We start from the raw sequence: 22,621 nt of genomic DNA, 5'->3' as shown, positions 1-22,621 counted from the left end.
AATGACAAAATTTCATTCTTTTTTGTGGCTGAGTAAAATTCCACTGGGTATAAGTACCACGTTTTCTTGATCCATTCGTCTGTAGTGGGGCATCTTGGCTGTTTCCATAGCTTGGCTATTGTAAATAGCACTGCAATAAACATGGGTGTGCAGGTGCCTTTGTAATAACTTGAGTTGCATTCTGAAGGGTATTTTCAAGATAGGGTCTCGCAGAAGTATTTCCCCAGGCTGGCTTTGAACCACAATCCTCCTGATCTCTGCCTCCTAAGTAGCTGGAATTACAGGCATGAGCCACCAGCGTCCAGCTGAATAGTGAATACTTATGATTAAAACATTAAACTTTACAGATTTAAATGAAGTAAAATGAAAGCTCCTGTCTCCCCCTCCAACCACATCCTATAGCCTGGTGACCATGTTCTTTCCTGCCCATGAAGGGATGCTTCTAAGAGGGGCAGTACACATTTCAGGACAAGTGGTGGAAGCCAGGACTGTCCTGGCAGTAGCCACAGGAGCGCTTTGTGGTTTGTGCACACTTTCCTGGACACCAGCCATGTTGAATCCACAGAGGTGTTCTGACACTTAGCAACACATCAGAGGCCACTTTCCATGGCGGAATACAATACTTGGCTTCATGTTTCTTCACTTTTTATCTTAAAAAATTTCAAGCTTACTGATAGATAATAATGCAATTTCTGTATGTCCTTTTTGCTAACATTTTACCAAATTTGATCATGCATTCTCCCTCTCTCTCTCTCCCTCTCTCTCTCTCTCTCTCTCTCTCTCACACACACACACACACACACACACACACACACACACACACACACACACACACACGATTGCTGTTATTGCAGACACATTGGGAATAAGTTAGGGACATCTTTCCTCACTAAATGTTTTAGCATCTATCTCTGAGAACAAGGTCATCCACTCATCCACACAGAGTACAAATCACTTTCAGGGAATTTAATATCCCTATGCTGCCATTATCTGATAGATGATCCACATTCATATTCCATCGGTTGTCCCAATAATGTCCTTAATTGCAATTTATTTTTCTGATTCAGAATCTGATTCAGGGTCACTGTGTCTCTTTAGACTCTTTAGTCTGGACTCGTTGCTCATCCTCCCTCTCTATTTTATGCCATGACATCTTTTTGGGTGGACAGGCCAGTGGTTTTATAGAATATCCCTCAGCATGTCTGTCATCTGAGTGTTTGCTCAGTGCTTGAGTCAGGTGATGCACTGGACATAGGGAGGAAGGACTGGCCAGTGATGCTACTTTTGCCCAGAGCCCTGCAGCAGGAGGCTCCTGATGTCACTGTCTTTTAACCTCATTTCTCTAACAACTGCATGACCACTGCATTCCATCCTGTGGGTGTCATGGAATGACTCCAGCCCCGCCACTACTTGGCGGCATTTTCCTTGCTCCCAGTGTTTGGTTAGCAAAAGCAGTGAATGTGACCAGAGTGCTGTCAATGTGAGAAGAAGAGTGAATGTGGTCAGGGAAGTAAAGAAGAACAAAGGAGGACCATGGCCGAATGAAATAGATGAAGCTCCTGGAAGGATGGTTGATTTCCATGAGAGTGGCCCATGATAGGAAAGGACATGGTCACTGTGGTTGCAGTACGGATGACCAGAGAGTAAAGATTGGAGGCAGCCTCCCAAGCACCCAGAAGGAGGTGGAGCAGTGTGGTAGGATGGAAATAAGGGGAACAATTAAAAGATTCAGGATAAGTACTGCGTGTGCTACAGTGTGGGTACGCCTAAAAAGCATTATTCTGTGAAAGAAGCCAGCCACAAAAGACCACAGTTTGCATGTTTTTTATATGATAGAAGCAAAATATAATTGGACTGTCTATGACAGCAAGTAAGAGAATAAACTAGCCAGGAATAAATTTAAGAAATGCCTGTGACCTGCACGAGGAAAACTGTAGAACCCTCTTGCAAAACAGAAGTAGAACTGAAGTAAATGGAAAAGTAGACATTTGCTTAGAAAAAAATCAACTTAAAATGAAAATTTGGACGGAGGAGTGGCTCAAGCATGGAGCATCTGCCTGGCAAGTGTCAAACCCTAAGTTCAAACTTCAGTACCACCAAAAAAATAGAGAGAAAACCCACACGCCTCCTGCCATTGGGAGTCTCCAAGATGGCCATGTGGGGGAAGGAGGTGCCTGGGCTTGGGCAGCTGAGAGGTCAGCTCCTGAGAGAGAGAGGGGATCAAGGGGATTTGTAATGAAGAACATCAGACTCCAGCTGTAACCTGAATTCTTGTCTAAAATCCAGCATGCTGGCAGCGGTGCCACTTGTCCAGCTGGCAATCACTTGCCCACCTAGGAAAGCACAGTGCAGGTATCTGTGTGACCTTCGACCTGTGTGACAGCCCAGAGCAGCTCATGGGCAGCCTTGTCTGTCTCATAGGGACTGCTCGGTGCGGCTCTCTGAGGGCTCTGAGCATCCCCAAATTCTCCATGGTTGGTGGAATGGTGAGTTTGTTGACCACGACTGCTGCAGTGTGCGTGAGGTCAATGTGGGAAAACAGTCAGGACCAGTTTGAGTACAAGTTGGAGAAGGCCCTGAAGCCCACTGCATTGGAGATGGTGCACTGGATTATGGATGCCTGCACAAGACAGCAGTGCAGGGGACATTGCCTGCCTCTTCACCCCGTTGTCCCTGCCCCTGGGTGATTCCCACTACTCCTGCTGCACCCTCTGTGGGATCTCCTGGCAGTTTGAGTCTTGCTGCTAGTACTTGGTGGAATACATGGCACCCATAAACTGTCCTGCTGGCCTCAGCGCATGCTCCCCTTCTCCCTGGGGGTGCTGCTCCTGAAGGACAACCTGCATGCATAGACACTGTACAACACCATGACACTGGTGCACTTCCTATAGAAAGTCTCTAAGGTCTAGGCTGCAGGACTGTAGGACATGGAACATGGAGTCCACAGGGGGCTGCAGGACTCAGATCCCACAGCCACAATTTGTGCTGCTCTGAGAGGCAGAAGAGCCCAAAAAGCTGTTTGGTTTAATACATTTTTATTTTTGATTTACCATATATTAATAATACAAGGACCTTTCATTGTGATTCCGTATGTGAGTACAGTGTACCTTGACCAAGTTCACCCCTCCTCCATTATATTCCCATACCCCCTCTCCCCTGTCCCCCTTCTTTCAAACATTATTTAGTGGGTTTCATTATGCTGTCTTCATATTGGTTTAATACTTGTTTTTTTTTTTTTTTTTTTTTTTTTTGGTGGGACTGGGGTTTGAACTCAGGGCTTAGTGCTTGCAAAACAAGTGCTCTACCACTTAAGCGACACCTCTAGTCCATTTTGCTGTGGTTATTTTGGAGGTGGGATCTCACAAACTGTTTGCTTGAGCCGGCCTCCAACCTTGATCCTCCTGATCTCAGCCTCCCAAGTAGTTAGGATTCAGGTGTGTGCCACTGACACCTAGCTAATACTTATTAAAACAAAACTAAACTAAGCAAAAACCAACCCCGCAAAACAAAACAGATCTTGGGGGAAAAACCAAGGGTTTTTTCAACTCATTACACTAAGATGTGGATTTCTACAATTCCGGAGTGGTCGGGGCTGTGGAAGTCTGACTGGGCAGTAGGATGTGGGTAGAAGCCAATGCTATTGAGGGGATGTGAACACAGGGAGATGTCATGAGGTCTATTATTTAACTGTACTGGAAGCTATTGATCATTAAAATTAGGAGAATTAAAACAAATAACATTCACTGGGAAGAACAGATAAGCAAGAGCAGTCAGGAAGTCCCTGGAAATTATGGCTTTAGTCTTAGTGAAGTTTTCCTTGGTGCTTGTGGATTTGAAAGGCCAGGTGGAAGTGCACAGTCCAGAGTCAGATTCCCAAGACTGCTACCAGGCATCCAGAAGGGACCGTGTGGATGGTGTCACACCAGGACGGTTTTCCCTGGAGTAGATTGGCTATGTGGGAAAGCATATGGCCTGCACTGAGACCCTAGGAAGGGCCAGCACTTAAGGGTGGGATCAGTGGGTGATGGGTGGTGAGGCAGGGGAGGGAGATGGAAGTAAGGGATGAGAAACCTGGAGAGGAAGGAAGAGAACCAAGAAAGAGCAACAACTGCCACAGAGGAGAAGGTCATGAGGGGTTTCCTCTAGGAGAGGACAGTGCCAGGAAACTGGGGTCCTGGAGGTAACCACTGAACATTTCTTCTGGTCTGGCAGTCAGGATTGTTATGATCAGAGCCATCTGGGGTTTGATACCTGAGTGCATGAGGTAGAGGTAGGATGAGATCACAGGCGATGACCGACTGCTAAAATTGTGTTTGGGTGGCTTTCCTCCCAGGTGTGCCCTAGGGCTGAGTGCGGGGTGCGTCTATGGGCACTTGTTGCAAATGATGCATGGCACCATGCTAAGTGCTCTATTAGCTTCTTTTCTACTCAGGCACTCGGTTGTGAAACTCATGAAGTCACGTCTTGGTCATCCTTCTGCATCTGACTTAACACAGTACAAATGTGGTGGGAGTCAAATGAAACTGTTCATTCATTTAAATACTTAACACCTGTTCCCCTGTGCCAGGCATTCTTCTGGATGTTTCTGGAAGGCGCAATGAACAGAGCCATCAAAGCTTTCTCCCCTGTAGAACATCCAGTCCATTTTGTGTTGCTGATAACATAATACCACAGAGTGGATATGTATTAAAGAAAAGAGGCTTATTTTAGCTCAGGGTTCTGGAGGTCCATGGTCAAAGGATCACATCTGGTGATGGCCTCTCGCTGGCAGCCCCATGGCACAGAGCTTCCATTCTAGACAGATGGTGAACAGTAAGTATAATGAATGAGTAAATAAGTAGAAGGGCAGTGAGTGTCGGGGCGGGGGATTGGTGGGGTCTGAGGATTGGGAGAGGGTGATTGGTGGTAGATTGCAGTTTTGAAAACAGGGTTCCGGGAGGGGGCAGGACTCCTGTGAAGGTTAGTTCTGAACAAGGACTGGACGGAAGTGAGACACCTGGAAGCACCTTTCACTGAGAAAGGTGTGATGGATGTGTGTAGGGGCTGGGGAGTGCTGGTGGGTTAAAACGATGTTATTTCCATAAGGAGGGGTATAGGCATTAGGTGTCCTGCTGGGAGCTTCATCTGTGGGTCTAGAGTTCACAGGAGACACTTGGCCTGGAGAAGTTGGTGCGGAGTTTTGATGAGGTGATGATGTAGAGCAATGGTTTCCAAACGTTTGCATGCTTGTCTCCAACCTTAGCATTCCTGACTCAGTAGTGTTGAGGCTTTGCATTTCTCATCAATTCCAGTTGGTGCTGCTGAAATTTGATTAAAGGAAGCAAGTCCTGGACTCCTTGGATATGAGGGAAATTGGTGAGGAGGGCCTTCAGCAAGGGGTGGCAGGAGCAAGGATGCTCAGAAAGAGCTGGCCACAGGAGCCAAGGGATGGGGAACCCAAGAAGATGGGAGAAGACAAACGAGTCAGATACTCTGAAGGACAAATCAGAGACTGGCTGGCTGAACTGGGTTGTTGGAAATCGATTTTAGTGGTTTGGGAATTGAGAACAGAAAGCAGCTTTTTCTCAGCTAGCAAGAAGTGAGAGGCCACTCTGGAGGCCAAGGGCTCAGGGTGTAGACATGGAGTCGGTACTCTCTAATTTCTTGTAGTTCCTTAATTGCTTGTTGCTTTGAAGTGCATGGTGGCTAAACTTCTGCAAGATGCAATTAGGGAAGGAAAAGGTTTCTGTTGGAGTGACTGGCTTCAGCAGCTGTTCCTTAATAATAATTGTTACAGCTGTTAGGAGGGACACTTGACTTAAACCTATCTATAAGGTAGGAACAAGTCTGTTCCTACCTTTGAGCAACCAGTGACAAAAATTATGCAGCGGCAAAACATTCCAATGCACTAAAATGGCCCGTTAAGGATGGATTTAATCAATATTTAATTATAACGTATACTGATAGGAACTAAAATATGGGAACCATAGCAGAAGCTATTAAACACATAGTAGTTAAAAATGTAATTTAGCAATGAAGTGCTGTCAACCAAGTTAGAAATCATAAAATCAAATAAAGGCAAATTTTACTACAAGCGAAAAAGATTTAGCATCCAAAGAATACTGTGTACAAAAAAATCACACATCTTGATAAGATTAAAAACCTCTTTGAAATCAGTGAAAGACAAAAAATAAACAAGTGACCAAAAGATGAGAGAACCTCTCAGATGAAGATATAAAAGTCACCAATGAATATTTCTGAAGTTACATCTTTATCAATATTCTTGGAGGTAGAAGTCAAAGTGCTATTCAAAATTTCACCTTTTTTTCAAATTAGTATACATTAAAGGGATATTGCAATCCAGTATGCTGATCTGTTAGTTGTATGTTTTGGAATTTTCTTTTTTTTTTTCCTTTTTTTTTCTTTTATTATTCATATGTGCATACAAGGCTTGGGTCATTTCTCCCCCCTGGAATTTTCCAAAGGGAAATATTTTAAATACTGAACAATTGCAATGGGTTTAATTAAAAAAATTTTGGGGGGCAGTACTGGGGCTTGAACTCAGGACCTCACGTTCACTAGACAGGTGCTCTGACACTCGAGCAACTGTGCCAGCCCTGCAATGAATTTGGAATAAAAAAGCCTGATGCAAACTAATCATGCAATAACAGGAAACTGATTTTCTGTATTGTCAGGGCAGTCAGACAATGGCCCCAAAAGGTGTGGGTGTGGAAGGAAAGGGCTTGGTGTGAGTGGGTGACTTCTCTCTTTAGATGTGGGTTTCTGTCCTTTGAGATGGAGTTCTGGGCAGCAGCCTCTGACCCCTAGGGTCAGCTCTTTGCTGAGCTCGTATTGACTTTGATCATTATGCTAATGGAGACCTTGTCACTGTGTAAGATTCATTCATATTTCTGTTATTTGTCACTGATGATGAGCTTTTTCATTGCAGGAATTCTGTCTTCTAGTTTCTCATGAGTTCTCTCCCTCCCTTTCTCACTCTTTCAGCCCGTAGCACTGTACCTGGCTATGCACAGTGCATGCATTTTGAGGTAATGAAGATGGAGGTGACACAACAGTTTTGTGGCAGTGCCAGAGAGCTCAGGACCTAGACTACATGGGATGAGCAGGGTTCTTAAACTTGACTGCAGGTGGGAAGTGGCTGGGGCAATGATTCCCAGGTTCCAACTCATACCATGGACCGGTCCTGAAATCTGTATTGTAAGGTCCTTCCAAACCTTGGAATGGTGCTACCAAACTAGGTCAGGTTCAAGAGTTTGCCTGTGAAGTCTTGATGCAAGCAAGTGCCATGCAAGGTTGGATGGAGGTGGAGAAGCCTCCAGGAAGCAGCAGCTGGTGTGTGTGTGGCAGGTGAGTGTGGGGCAGGTGGGTGGGGACAGCTTAGTGGGTGACTGCAGGAGGATGTGGGTAAGAAGCTGGTCAGTTCTGAGCTGGGGCTGCTTTACCCTGTCCTGCTCTGGTGCTCTAAGACTCTAGGGAAGGAACCCGTCTGTCCACCCATCCTTATGCAGCAGTGTCAGACAAGAGGAAACTGATCTGTCCACAAGTCAGGAAGCAACAGGACTCAGTGTGGATGACAGGTGGGGTGAACAGGGTCAGCATGGTGGCACTTGCTCACAGTCACACCTCAGAGTGATCGCTGGTGTCCACACCATGCTTTAGGTTGCTGGTTTTTAGGTCTCATTTCAGGGATAGTAATAAAGCTAGCAGTTGCAATACTTACTGCAATTGCAATGTGATCTCTCACCAGCTGTTTTTATTTTCCTTGATTATTCTGGCCCAGTATCACAGGTTAGCTGAGTCCAATCTGACCCTTTGCTGTTGTGGAGGTAACTCATTCCCTGCAGTCTCTATTCCTGTTGGAGGGGAGGACCCCAGTCCAGGCATGGGCTGCCCACAGTTAGAGGCCACGGTTCTGAGTGGAAGCAGGAGGGCACATAGCTTTCATTAGGTTCTGACCCTTAGATACAAAAATATCAAAGGGTTTGGGGATTCGGAGAATTCAACATATGTTACATTTATAATTTTTGAAGGAGAGACGCCAACTTCTGCTCCACTGTGTCTTGCAACAGAAATTGCTCCATGAGCTGGGGTCAGGATGAGCCCAGAAGTGTGGGATGCTACCCAGACCAGCAGGGGTCTCAGGAGCACTGGGGTCTCCTCCCTGGGGAAGCAGCCTTGCAATGCCCAGATAGCAGTCTCCCTGAGGTCAAGGCCTTTCAAGTGAATCAAGTTTAAGTTATACAGAGTCATATCCTTCAAGGCTTCTCCACTCTGACTCAACCCTGTCCTGTCTGCAGCTCTCCTCTTCACTCCTTCTCTCTTCTTTGTCTTGAGACAGGGTTGGCCTTGATTTTGTGACCCTCTTGCCTCAGCCCCGCTAGTGCCTGTACCACCACACCTAGCATCCCTTCCTCTCTTCCTTGCTTCCTCCTGATCCAGTGTCCAGATGTGCCACTCTACTGTTCCTCACATTCAGGTTTCCACCTCTCGTCTGTCCTTGGGAGCCTCTCCTCATCTCTGACATACAAAATCCCAAATGCCACCTCTTTCCACTCATCTTCCTGCATCCCTAAAACCTAGCAGAATTTTTCCTTCATCCAAACCTGTTGTATTCTGTCTGTTTCTCTTTCTTGCTTTACCCCACTTTGTCAGGAGAAGTAGGGGGGTGTCTTTGCCTTCATTCCTGGACTGTGGACAGCTGTGCCTGAAAAGACCTCACCTCACTCTTCTTTAGGGTTGATGTCATTTCAATGGTGTCTGGGAGTTACAGGGGCTTGGTAGATGCTTGCTCAAGGACTCTAGGGAAAAGGACCTGTTGGTGGTGAGGTGACTGTGCAGAAAGATGGAGTATGGTATGGCCGTGAGCATGGGATGTGGACTGTTTCTTTTCCCCTGAGTACCCACCTAAGCGTGCAATTAGATTTCTTTTCCTTTCTCACTTACAGGTGTTTCAGTAGCGAGGCAAGTTGCTCATTCCACCCCAGGTTAGTCGCATGGATTCAGCATTCCTCTCCCACCCCTTGGCGGTGACTCTCGAAAGCACACGTGATGATATGCTTTGCTCTGAGCTCACATATTGGGCTGGCAGTGTGTCTAAAACGTGATTTTGGAGCTCTTTGTGGGAACATGATTGCCTGTTGTGAAATGAGCAGGGACCTAAGTTAGTCAAACACTGCTTCTTGCTTCAGTGCAAATGCTGACAGATTTAATCTGCTGCTCCTTTTCTATGAGTGATGACGCAACCTTCAAAAGCGCATTCATTGCAGAGCTCCAAAGCTCAGAGTGCTAGTTCCCAACTCAGCCATGGATTCCCTGTAGCATCCTGAGGTTCCCCTCATGTCCCTCCTTCCTTTATTCCAAAGCACTTCACAGACTCTAAGTGATTGACACCTCCAGCCATTGTCACATGTCAACTCTCTTGGCATGCCTCACCATTGGCAGATAGGCAAGAGAAGGGCTTGCGTGTCTCCTCTCTTACTGCTTCCTTGCCAAGACACCTCAGGGACTTTTATAACAAGCAAACACCTGTGTATCACCGTGCTTGCCTTGGTCTTGTCACTAGCATGTCAATCTGAGGCTACCTACTGTACCCAAGTACTTCTGGAGGGACAGACACAGGCTTGCAGTATCGGGTCTATGAGATTCTTGAGCTGATGTAGACCAGAGAGGGCTTTCCATCGATAACGACACTAAGAGCGGATGTTTTTAAGCCTGGAAGGAACATTGTCTAATTGAGGTTGGACAGAGGACAGAGCAGAGAGGTGTCTGGAGAGAGGAGGGTACTTTGGGCAAGTGTGGTGGTGGCAGGGTCAAGAATCAGTCTTATCTGGGCATAGTTTGAAGATAGAGCTCACATGGTTGGTTGATGGATTACCAGCAAGGAGAGAGAGAAAAGAGAGAGCCCTTACTGTGGCCTGACCTCACCTTCCAGACTGGCCTGCCCTGTGGAGCAGCAGGTGGAGGTGATAACTGAAGAATTCCATTGGCTCAGGAGGCATCCAAGAGGGGTGAGGAGCAGCCCTGGGCCATACCTGTAAGAAGCCAGGGAAAGCCGGGTAGGACCAGTGCATTCAAGCAGCTGGGTGATACTGGATCTGGGGGTCCTGTGAGCTTGACCAAGTTGGATTTGCCAGAAGACCTCAGTGCAGCTGGGACGGGGGAGTGAATGGAGTGGAGGATGTGGAGGTGCGCGTATGGAAAACTGCGAGCGCTTTGTCACAGCAGGTAAATGTGTGGGGGCAGAAGTGGGGTGAGAGCTGATTTCTAAGATTTTGGCCTGGCTCTCACCTGTCCTGTGTGCTGCCTGTTTTCCCCTGGAGCCCTGTGATGGCTCAGGCACAGGGAAACCAGGACAGGTGCTAACTTGCACTGCTGGGCTTAAATGAGGTGCCTCATTAATGCTGACACATCCCACTCTAATGACGCCTCACATCACGACACCAATCCCCGGCCCGAAAATAACAGCACTGGGGAAACTTAGCCAGCACTTTGCTGCTAATTAGCTCACTCGCGTCCCATAATGACTGAATATATGTGCCTCCTCCCTCACTGAGCTGATTCTCAAGTGAGGAAGTGCAGAGGCCCTGGGTCACGTGCTGGGGGTCAACGGGTTTGCAAAGACAAGCTTGAGTCCTTGTTCCTCACTTCCTGTCCTGTTCTGTCTCTGTCTGGCTGTTTGGAAGCTCTCGTTATGGGGAACAGGAAGGCGCTTTGACATTCTGGGAGCAGAGGGTTGTGGAAGATGGCCCTGGCTAGGCTGGAGATGCAAACATTCCTGGCGAGAGGCGGGGGGTTGTTGCCATGGCATTGGCTGGACGTGGGAGAAGAATGTGAGTGTGCTTTGCCCCTCCGCAGGTCTGTCCCCCAAGTCATCACTTTCTATTGACACTACTGGGGGAGCACTATTGCTGTTTTTAAAAATTCATGTATTGATGTGTTCCTCCATCTTGTTTTGAAACAAAGTATTCTCTCCCTCTCTCTCTCTCTCTCTCTCTCTCTCTCTCTCTCTCTCTCATCCTGGGGATCAAATCCACAGCCTCAGGCATTCTAGGTAAGAAAACAAAGTATTGTAAAGGAAGCTTTTGCATGGCTTCCCCAGTGCCAGTTGTGAAGGAATAGGTACAGGGGTCCACATGCCAGGTAGACCGTGGACAGGGGCGGCCTGAGGCGTGCAGGCCTGTGCTTCACCTGGGTAGCCTGGCCAATTCCCCATGTCCTTCCCAGACTTTCAGTCCTCCCCCTCCAGCTCAGGGCTGTGACTCAAGAGGAAAATGCAGCTGCTCACTGCTCTCACTTGACAAGTTAATGGCTGATGGAGAGTGAGAAGAGGACGTTGATTGGGAAAGAAAGTGGACACTGTCCTACCCTTCTCAGGAACTCTCCTCTGGATAAAAGGGAGCCTCAAAGTACTGTTTATTATTTGCCTAGAGACAAAATGAATGAAAAGTAAGTATAGTCCTATCTGCCTTGAAGATAAAGATGAGAAATCCTCACACAAAAGCAAAGAAACCTCCACTCTGTCTGACCCAAGGGTCATGGGACTGTCTCTGCTGAGTAGCTAGTTAGGCTTCTAAGAGCGGGGAGCTGGGGATCTCAGCTCCAGCACAGATTAATCTTGGTCCTCCTCTGGTGCTGGGGGAAGTGTCTCTGGCCGCCTTTGCATCCCACCTCTTCCGGGCCCTGGGGAGTCCTGATCCTGGTTCCGGCTTTCTCTGTTTCACACTGCCTTGCTGTGCCCTGGGAGCTTGATGGGGGCTTTTTCTAGGTTAGCTTTTCCCTCCAAACCCTTCCCACAGTGGCCTCCCCTGCTGGAGAGCCTCCAGGGTGTGAAGGTGTCCACAGGAGGCCTCAGAACACAGGACTTCCCCCTTAAACCAGAATAGGTGAGACAGATGAGTCAGGAGCATTTTTCTTAAGCAAGTCAGTCCAGCCCTTGTGTTTTCTCAAACTGGTGCCAAACATCACGCCAAGGAAGTGTGTGTGCGTCTTTGAAACCAGCCCCTTCCTCCCTTCCTTCTTCCTTTCCTTCTTTCCTTCTCTCTGGAAGCCTCCATGGACAAGTCATGAAGAACCTTATCTTTTGCATCCCAAAGAGGGACAAAGGAAGTTACCATTGGATTTCATGATTGCACTGTGGCTGGTGTTTCAGGGTGGACGGAATGCTTTATCCTCCATCCCCCTCATGGCTGGAAGGGAGCCTTGTCCCCAGAGGACTCCCAGGTGGGTCTCCTTCTAAGTCACTGAGTGACTTCCTCTGTGAGCCTCTAGAGTGGCTCAGGCCACCCAGCATCTTCAGCAGGTATTGGGGATAGTTCAGCAGCCCTGGGTAGGAGGTGAAGTTGCAGTTGGTAGGGATAAGGGCTGTCTGTGCTGTTTAGAAATGTCTGCTTTGCTGTAATCAAAACCCTCAGTGCGAAGGACCAGCACCTTGGGCAGACACCATGACCAGAGCCTGTCTCAGTGTGCCAGAGAGAAGAGGGTCTTAGCACCTGTCCCCTTGCTTCCTCAGTCAAGCAACCGCTTCCCCAAGGGCATGGCTGGCTAATGTATTTCCATGGCACAGGAGAGGCCACTGAAGTGGCTCCTCCTAGGGCAAAGAAATCACTCCAGGGTGACTGAGGTGGCTGCCATCCACAAAGTCAGGAAAGTAGTTGGTGGATAATGGTGGTCTTTTTCTTACTCACTTTAAAATCCCCTTCTCCCAACTGGGTTCCCTGTAACACAACAGCAGAGGACATTACTAACTTTCCTATGTCTACTGACAATTTGACAGCGATGAAGTTTTACAAACCATTTAAATTGCAGACCCTTTTCCCTGCACAAGAGCAAATGATGGCCTCTGAAGACAAAAAGTGCTTTAATTAATTAGGGGACATAGTCACAATTTTGGACCCGCCATACAGGCGGGTGTTTTCAGCAGAGTGTTGAATGTTTTTATGCTTGCTCCCTCCCAAAGCAATTTTCTTGCTCATGTGAAGCAGGCTGTGACTAAGATATTAAGATGATTTAGGCGGTGACAGACATGGAGCCTCTGTCCTGCTTCCATTAACGCTTGCACGGACATTAATTCTGGTTTCGGGCATTGCTGACCTGGAACGGGAACATCTCCTGCTCTCCTGCTGTTGTTCCCACAAGCCTCATAAATTCTGCACACAGATTGTCACTGCTAACAGACCATGTGCCTTGTGCAGTTTGTCCAAGCATTTCTCAAGGTATGTCCCATGGAACTCCTGTTCTGTGGGATGTTCATGGACAGAAGGAAAAGTACAGTAATTTGGGACATGCTGGGTTTAACAGGTCTTCCTTTACAGGATATCCGGGGTCTTTGACTATGTGCATTGGTGTCTGTACCTTCCGAGATATGTGTAGCTCCTAAGGAGGGAGGAAAATATGGTACTTCCCAAACCTACTTGTCCAAGGAAAGCTTTTAGTGGAGAATACCCCATGATCTTCATCTTCTCAGGAACATGTTTTAGGAAATGCTGCCGTAAAAGGAAACCACTGGGTCCTAGATCCTCTAAGACAGCAGTGACCAAGAAGACAGCTGTAAGCTACACATGCAAGCCACATTTGTAATTTTAACTTTTCAGTAGCCACATTAAAAAAAAACAAACCCCAGTGGAATTAATTTTAACAATTATTGTATTATATAATATGCTACATAACAGAAAGCTACATTATATTATATATTATAAACTTACATATAGCATATGCAACTTGGATTATATATTCAACATATTACCATTATATCCAAAATATTATCATTTCAAAATGTAATCAATACAAAAAATGCTAACACAATCATGCACCACAAATTGTTTTATCAAACAAACCACACACACTGCGGTCTCACAAGATTGGATTTCCTCGTGATGTTGTAGCTGTCTTAGTTAGCGTAAGTACACGCTCTGATATTTGCACAATGAAGAAATCGCCTTCCATTGTGTTTCTCAGACTGGATCCTTTTGGTTAAGCAATGCATGACTGTACTTCCGTTCTTTTCTTTTCTCCTGCCAACTCATCAAAATCCTGTATACACTTGACCCTGGGAGCACATCTCAGGCCAGTCACTTTCCAGTGCTCACTCAGCACTGGGAGCTGCCCTGCTGGTCGCCATGTTGGACAGTGCAGCTCTATTCAATCCTGCCTGGCCCAGGCCTCTGCCACACATGACAGCCTATCACAGGCTGTGCACCCTTGGCCAGGCCCCTGAAGAGACCCAGTGATGGCGGCTCATTGCTGTCAGAGGCTTATGCACTGCTGGTCTTTTGGCATAGCCCTCATCCATCTGCCTAAGGCCCCACAAGGATCTGGAAATTTGCCACAAGATTGCAGGAACCAAATATCATGATCTTTTTCATTGCTTTTCAGCAGGTTTCTGCATCCAAATGGATTTCCTATCCTAGCCGGCGGGAGCCATCAGACAAGCCAGAAGGAAACCTCGGCAGAAACTCGTTCATTGGGGTCAGAAGCCCCAACCCTCAGCAACTTCTCCTTTGTGCTTCTTTCTCCTCAGCCAGAGGCACCCACAACCTGGGTTCCTACTTGCCCCAAGCCCCAGGCTCAGCACAGCACTGCCCTGGAGGGAGGTCAAGGATGAGAGAAGGGGAAGGGGCCTTTGATTCCCTCCCCTTCTCCTGCCAGGAGACTTCTGTGTCCTAATGTCAGCTCCTCCTTCTTTTCTATCTCCCATGGTGCCCTGGATGCCAGATGAGCCTCTCTGAGCAGGCTGCAGCAGAGCTTGGGGTCACGACGTCACTCCCAAGACACTTTCAGTGCTTATTCATCCCAGGTTGGCCTGCGTGGAGACAGCAGGTCTGTTCACTGTGTCTCAGGTGCCCAGCAAAATGTGGGCCTCTGAGGGGAATGAATCCACTCAGTCCTTCCAGCAAGAGTTCGAGGTAAACACTGCTAAACCCACACCACAGACAGGGCCACTGAGGTTTAGAGGGTGGCTAAGGATACACACAGCTGGGAAGTGGGGTTCAGACATAGGTTATTTGACTCTGTGTGTCCTGCTGGAAACATCTCTCCCCCTTTACCTTCTTAGCATACTGGGTGCACAGACCAGGGCTCAGGCCTCTTGCAAAGACAAGCCTTCAGCTATTTCGGCCACCGCCAAGCCTTCCCCACATTTTCTCTCATGCCTCAAATCTCTTTATTTGGACAGAGGGAAAGGGAATGAAGACCAGACGACTAGTGACCAATTTCTTCTTCTTTCCTTCCTTCCTTCTTTCCTCCCTCCCTCCCTTCTTTCCTCCCTCTTTCCTTCCCTTCTCCCTCCCCTCCTCTCTTCTTCCCTTCCTTCCACCTGCCCTCCCTTCTCTCTCTCTTTGTCTCTCTCTCGCTCTCTTTTCAATACCAAGGTTTGAACTCAGGGCCTCACACTTGCTAGGCAGGTGCTCTACCACTTGAGCCATGTCCCCAGATCCCTGTAATTTCTTTAAAGTCAACCACTGCAGTTAAGACGCCCAGGGCTTAGATGTGGACAGGCTCCCTGCCTCATGCACAGGGAGGATGTCTCTCATCCCTGGCCCAGGACAGTGTGGTAGTGCCAGACCATGTGTGTTTCTTGAGCAGATGCCCAGGAGTGGAGCTGGTACAGGTGCTAGTGCTCTGCTGGTGACCAAGGACTTGTTACTCTCAAAAGCTTCTGTGCCCTTCATGTGAAATGCACAGAACTATCCATCATGTTCCACAAAGAAATCTCTCACAGGAAGTAGAGTTGAGAGAGACCCAAATAATCCACCTGCCGGTCAGAACAGCTCCAAAAGGCCATAGGGTGGGACCAGCTGTGTTCTCAGTTGATGGGTGCCAGGCCCGGGCATTTGCCCAAGGAGACCTGTTGACTGGATCTCTTTGCCAAGCAGCTGAGGCTTTGCAAGACTAGGAACCTCATCTCACTCAGAAACTCTGATAGCCTAATGCACCTGGTTTTGCATAGAGCAGTCCTCCCTTGTCCTTGGAGGATACCTCACTCCCAGTGGATGCCTGCAACCATGGATAGTGTTGAACCCTACATCTTTATAATACCTCTATTATAAAGTTTAATTTATTAATTGGGTGCTATAAGAGATTAATAAAAATAACTAATAATGAAGTAAAACAGTTTTTCTTTTTTGTTGGGGGTGCTATACTGGGGTTTGAACTCAGGGCCTCATGCTTGCTAAGCAGGTGCTCTACCACTTGAGCAACTTCGCCAGCCTAAACAATTCTAATAACATACTATCATAATGGTTATATGAATGTGGTCTTGCTTTCAAAATAACTTATGGTTAACTCACCCTTCTTGTGATGGCATGAGCTGATACAATGCCTACGTGATGAGATGAAGGGAGGCAAATGATGCAAGCATTGTGATATAGCACCAAGCTACTACACAAGGGTTACTTGTATGATACCATGTCAGTCAATCTGATCACAGAGGTGGCTGTCCAGTGACTAACTGGTGAGTAGTATATACAGGGTGGACACACTGGCGGAGGGGATAATTCATGCCTCAGGCACACAGTGTGAGGTTTTATCATATGCCACTCAGAACAGCACTGCACAGTTTAAAATTTGTGCTATATCTCTCTCTGGAATATTTCTTGTTTTAAACATTTTCATTAGTGTATATCAATTGTACAAAGTCAGGGGTTTCATTGTGATATTTCCATACATGCATATAGTGTGTCTTATTCACCCCTGTTACTCTCTCTTATTATTTCTGGAATGCTGTATTCAATCTTTTTGGATTGTAGTTGACCGGGTGTTATTGATGTCTCAGAGAGCAAAACCTTAGCTAAGGGAAGACGATGGTAAGTAGTTTCTGAAAGTCTACAATCTCAGAGTATTTTCTGGGGTCAGCAGCATCCACATAACTTGAGATCTTCTAAGATATTCAGATTCTCAGGCTCCAGCCACTCTGGGATGGGGCCCAGAAGCCTCCCAGCCTGTGCTGTCCCATGTGGTTGCTGCTGGTCATTATGGCCACCAAGCAGTTCAAACATGGCTGGTAAGATATGTCTTGATTTTGCAACTTAGTGTGGAAAAAGTGTGTCAAAGACTTTTTTTTTCCCTATGGATGATGTGTTGAAACAGTAATATTTTGGATATAGTAGGCTAACTCAAACTTATTAAAATTAGCTTCACCTGTTTCTTTTTTTCTTTTTAGCATGGCTGTTAGAATATTTAAAATCACTGGGGTGGGTCATGCCGGGTGAGTCAAGCCGGCTGTACAGTGAAGTATGAGAACTACTATCCTAAAGCTTAGGGCTTGGGGAACACAGGAAGTGGTCCTAGCACAGGAGGCGCATGGGCCACAGACAGGGAGAATGAAGGGAATTGCTCACCTACCATGACCAGAGTGGTGGGGTGGGAACTTCACTTTTCATTTTATAGCCTTTGTCATTATTCTGCTGCAAAGCTAGATGAAAGAAGCCTGAACTAAACAAATTCCAAAGCAAAACTCAAAAACTGAGTTTAAAAGAACTGGAAGACTTGAGCAGCATTTGGTTGAAAGGCGAGAGGAGGGAAAGAAACCCACTCTCCTCCCACTGACACAAGTGGCAGACATGTCTTGGATTCTGCATATGGGATATATAAAGGCAAATTCCGTGCTTTGGCTATGCAAATCAACCCTATCTCAGTAAAATCAATGCCTTTGAACCTACATAAAAACAAGGCAACTTTGGATAGTCTGAGCCTCCTTCAGTTCATCACATCAGCTCCACACACCTTGATATGCAGAACCCTATGGGTTTCTCTGGGGAGCAGGAGGTGGGCAAGCTTTGGTAGGTAGGGACTTGGGCATTTGACTGACATTTCAGCTAAGCTTGTACTAGGACACCGTCTGAATTGTAGGACACAGCAGAAACTGGCACACTGGCCAGTGTTGGCTGACTGACTATGTGGACAGTGGAGGTGGGGGAAGGTTGTGTGTGCACATGCATTGCTGGGCCCCCAGGGCCTGGAGATCAACACAACAGGTTCATGATCGAAGAACAGGAGGGTCACAAGGAGAAGCTCTCTGTTACAAAGCTTAAAAAGAAGCTTTCTAAGTGTTTCTGTGTCTCATTTTTACTATTTCTTTACTTTTTTGCATTGGCGGATGAACTAAATGGGAAGGAGGGTTAGCTGTGCACAGGCATGGCCAACGGTGGAAGTCACTGATGGAGATCCTGGAGTAGGAAAGTGGCTGGGATCCTGGTGCGGTAGGAAGCAATGTATGATGGAAGTGGTCTTTTTGTCTCTAGATGAGTCTCTTTCAAACGCACAGGCTTTTAAGGAACTGGATCCCATGATTACAGAGGCTGGAAAGTAAAAATTTGCCAGATGGGCTGTGAGGCTGGAGACCCAGCAAAGTGCTGATATAGTTCAAGTCCAAAGGCTGGCTGCTGCAAAATTTCTTCTTGCTTGAGGGAAATCTAACTCAGGGGATCCTTTTTGTTCCACCCCGGCCTCCCACAGACTGGGTGAGGTCCACTCACATTAAGGAGGGCCATCTCTTTTATTTGAAGTCCACTGGCCTAAATTTCAATCTTATTTCCAAAACAGATACACCCAGAATAAATGTTTAAACACCTGTCTGAGTACCCCATAGCCTAGCCACATCGACACATACTGTACATTGGTTAACTCACCCCCTCAACCCCCTCCCTGCCCCAGTTAAAGCAATTGCAAGAGGTTTCTTTGTTCTATTTCATATAAGTATATGAAGTCCACCAACCATATTCCCTCACTTTAATCTCCTTCCCCCTCCCACAAGTAACCCCCCCACTGTACTTATTTTATAGTCCTGACTTTCGTTATTAATATTTAAGTCAATGTTTAGATGGGTTCCTCAATGTATCCCTGCTGTATGTCTACTTTCAACCCCTTTCAACCCCTTCTGTTCAACCCCTTCCATTACTCCCCCTTCCCCTTTTACCCCACACCCAATGTTTCAACAGCTTTCAACTCATATCCTTGTATTCTCTACCTTCACAGGTGTTATGTTTTTACATATTATTGATGCTCTATCATTCTTTTTAAAACCTGGAACCTTTTGAGCACCATGGTGCCACATGTGGAAAGTTGTACACCATGAAACTTTGTATCATGTACAAAATTATTTTAAAAATTGTGTAAAATTACATTCAAGCTATGTGGAAAGGTGACCATAAGACACCAGTAAATTTAAAGTTTAAACTTGGGTCCCATCCCCAAGAAAGCTTAGTATACTTATATACATAAATTTTATTTATAAGTATATATAAATGATAAATATTACATAATATAAACAATGTTTGTAAATTTATATAAACTTTATATATATATGCAACTATTCCAAAATTCAAAAACAATCTGAAATACTTCTGTGATCCCAAGCAAACATCTCAGGTAGAGGATCTTCAACCTGTGATTAGATGAATAATGGTTTTCTTAGCGGTGAAAGAGATGGACAGCCAATCAAGGGTATTGCTTCATTTCTACAATCAAAAGTTGCAGCTTGAACTATGTTCTCCAGAACTATATGTAGAAACCTTAACCCCAGTACCTGCAAATGTGTTCTTATTTGGAAATAGGGTGTTTGTAGATATGATCAAGTTAAGATGAGGTCTTTCTGGATTAGGGTGGTCCCTAAATCCAATGATTGGTGTCTTTATGAGGAGGAGAGACCCTCGCAGGGAAGAAGCCATGTGGCTACAGGGACAGGTGAAGTGAGGCAAGAGATGCTGAGGACTGCCTTACCTGCAGCTGGGAAGAGGGTGGGAGCTTTCAGATACCATGTCTGCAGACAGCTTGATCTTGGACTCCATGTCTTCAGTACTGGGGAGAATACAGCTCTGCCATTCTTTGCTGCCCTGATTGCAATAGTCTACCATAGTGGCTTTTGGAAGCTCATAAGCAGCCAAGGATTGGGGTGCTGTGATGGGAAAGCATGATCCTCTCCCTGTCACCCAAATCCGAGTCAGCACACAGTGGGGTTGGGGGCAGAAAATGCTAACGTATATCTGGGATCAACAACCAAAGGCTAGCAGGCCTCATGACAGTGGAATGTGCCTCTCAGAAGACTTGGACCAGCCACCTGGGCTGACTCTGTGAGGATGCCACCCCAGCACCTTGCAATGGCATTTGCTGTGCTGCAGTCATGGGGCTGCCACCAGCATTGCTGCAGGACCTGTTGTGGCTGCTCTGGGCCCTCCTGCTGCTGGTAGGCAAAACCCTATGGTGCCTCACCGTATGCCAGCATCGCAGGCATCTTTCTTCCTGCTGGCTTGTGTGGCCAAGGGGTACAGCCATGGTCCTCATTCTCCCAACACGTGCAGGTGGGACATGCAGGAAGCATGATGTCCCCTTTACCAACAGGAGATGGGGCTATCAGGACCCATCTTTCTCCTCCTCACCCCGTGCAGGTTCTTGTCTTTGGAACGTGTCAAGAAATACGACGTGAGAGCTTCACCATTAGTGGGGCAGCCCTGGTCTTGGCCTCCTTTATCTGCAAATGACAGCACCCACCCCACAAGGCGGACATCGGTGAGGTGCCTGCTCTGGGAGCTGCATATAACTGACACCTTATTATTTCTCTTTACTTCTACCCCCGTCCACTCAAACTGCATTAAACACGTTGAGTCCCCTCCCACTTCCTGACAGCATGTTCTTAGCTCCTTAAGGCAAAGTCACAGAAATAAATGAATTAAAATAGACTTGTCTTGTGCATTTCTTGTCAGCAAAATGTCAGTTGTTTGGCCATCCATGTGCATCATCCATGGCTATTGAGTGAGTTGTCTTCAACCTTCTCAATTTCTGGAGCTCTGCTGGCTTCCTGACCTTAGCAGACCTACCTAGCTTAAGGTAAATGGAAGGGGTCAACTACTCAGTGACTCAGAGACACATTTGCAGGCAGAGGCACAAAGCTTCTGCAGCTGACTGCAGGATCTCAGCGGGTCATCTCGGTCCCCATCTGTAACTTGGTTATGTTATGCACTCCTGAATGGTGTGCAAGCACATTCCTGTGGGTCCTCCTGATTGCATCTCTGCAGAGTGATTCTACCCTTTGGTGACACAGGGTCAGGGAAAATAAACTCATTAAATAAATCCTACTGGAGACACGGCCCCTGCACCGACAGTGCCCAAGGAAATACTTCCATTTTAGTCTTTAATCATTCTTTTACTCTAGCTGGCAAAATCGAAAGACAAAGCCAACACCCATAACCCACAAACCAAAAAACTCCTCAAGCCACCAGTTGTGTGGTATAATCCCTAGCGTTTCAACAGGAAGACCAGGATGCTAGATTGGCAGCAAGGTGAGCAGAGGTAGCATAGTTTTCATGGTCAAGTGCACTCCTAAAATTTTCCACATCATTTATAGCCTTAAAGGAGAGCCTTCACATAGAGCCACTCTTGGCCATGTAAGGCAGTTTTAATGTAAAAATCCACTGTCTCTGCATCTATTTTAATTTAGACTTCCATTTACTACAGAACTATAAGCTACTCCAAAAACTCACGCTTAACAGCTGGTGGGAATGTCCAGCCAATTTCTTTATCCAGGACTTTGTAAAATGTGAACCTGTAGTTCTAAAACCTTTAAAGAATGTCCCTGGCAGGCTCAATGCCTTTCCTTTTGCAGTTCCTTTCAGGGGTCAGTTGTGGGCATTGGCTGTGCTCTGGTAGCAGAATTATTCCTGGTTCCAGGGTGAGATGAGATGAGTAGAAGTCAATGAGGCAGAAGATCTATGTAAAAAATTAGCACGGTCGTGAGCTAAGCTAAAAAAAAAAGACTGCTAAGGTGTACCTGCCTCTCATTTCCCCTCCACTCTAACCTTCAATTTTTCCAAGGTCACATCATCAAGGGAGCAGGGCATCTGGCCCAGAGGTAAACCTTAGTGATACACAACATTGCTTGAGTTAGTAAATTAGTAAAGACATTGTTTGCAAATTAGCATGTATTTGAATTTTCCCCCAGGGATAGCATGGATTTCTCTCGAGCCCTCCATGTCTCTTTGGACTAAGGATCATCCACCTTAGCTCTATTGCCATTCTGGGCTTTGCTATGGAGGCTGAGCTGTCCACTGTATTTCACTGATCAGTATCCCTGGCCTCTATCCACTAGATGCACCACTGCCCCCAGTTCAGATCATTGAGGACATCTCCTGACATGGCCAATGTCCTGGTGGGCTGGAGGGGTGTGTGTTCACAGCTACTGTTTGGACTGAAATAGCCACATTGCTCTTGGAGGATACTCTTCCCTATTTTGCCCTTGACAAAGTAGGTTTCAAGGTCAGTTGGGCTGATGCCTTAATTTTCGTTTTCAGGATTTAGATGGTAGAGGTGGGGGGAGGAAGAACCAAAAACAAGGAGGGTTTGTGAATGTGGCTTGTCCTCTCTGAAACTCAGGTTGGAGTTATTCTTCATTGTGAAATGTCAGAAGGTGGAAATTATGGTTCACAGACAGGGCCTTTGGGAGGTGATTAGGTTGGGTCAGGTCTTCAGGGAGGGCTCCATGATTGCATACTGGTGACTGTAAAGAAGAGAGAGACTACAAAGACACACATAGACATGCACGCTCCATGTTGTGCCATCTCAGGAATCACCAGCAAGGCTATCACCAGAGGTAGCCCTTTGACCTTGGACCAGAACTAAGGCCAAAAATAAGCCT

At 46.6% G+C, this 22,621-nt stretch overlaps 1 long non-coding RNA gene across 1 annotated transcript; it reads left to right on the top strand.

The window, feature by feature from the left end:
* The first annotated feature begins 4,566 nt into the window (after nt 1-4,566).
* Nucleotides 4,567-20,640, top strand: LOC141422668 (uncharacterized). The gene is made up of 4 exons (XR_012447423.1): nt 4,567-4,812; nt 6,985-7,347; nt 14,371-14,900; nt 20,379-20,640. It is a non-coding gene; the product is annotated as an uncharacterized lncRNA (long non-coding RNA).
* The last annotated feature ends 1,981 nt before the right edge of the window (nt 20,641-22,621 follow it).

Source organism: Castor canadensis, chromosome 4 (assembly GCF_047511655.1).
Source record: "Castor canadensis chromosome 4, mCasCan1.hap1v2, whole genome shotgun sequence".
In the NCBI taxonomy this organism is placed as follows: domain Eukaryota; kingdom Metazoa; phylum Chordata; class Mammalia; order Rodentia; family Castoridae; genus Castor; species Castor canadensis.
This window is presented reverse-complemented; position numbering and strand designations above follow the sequence as displayed.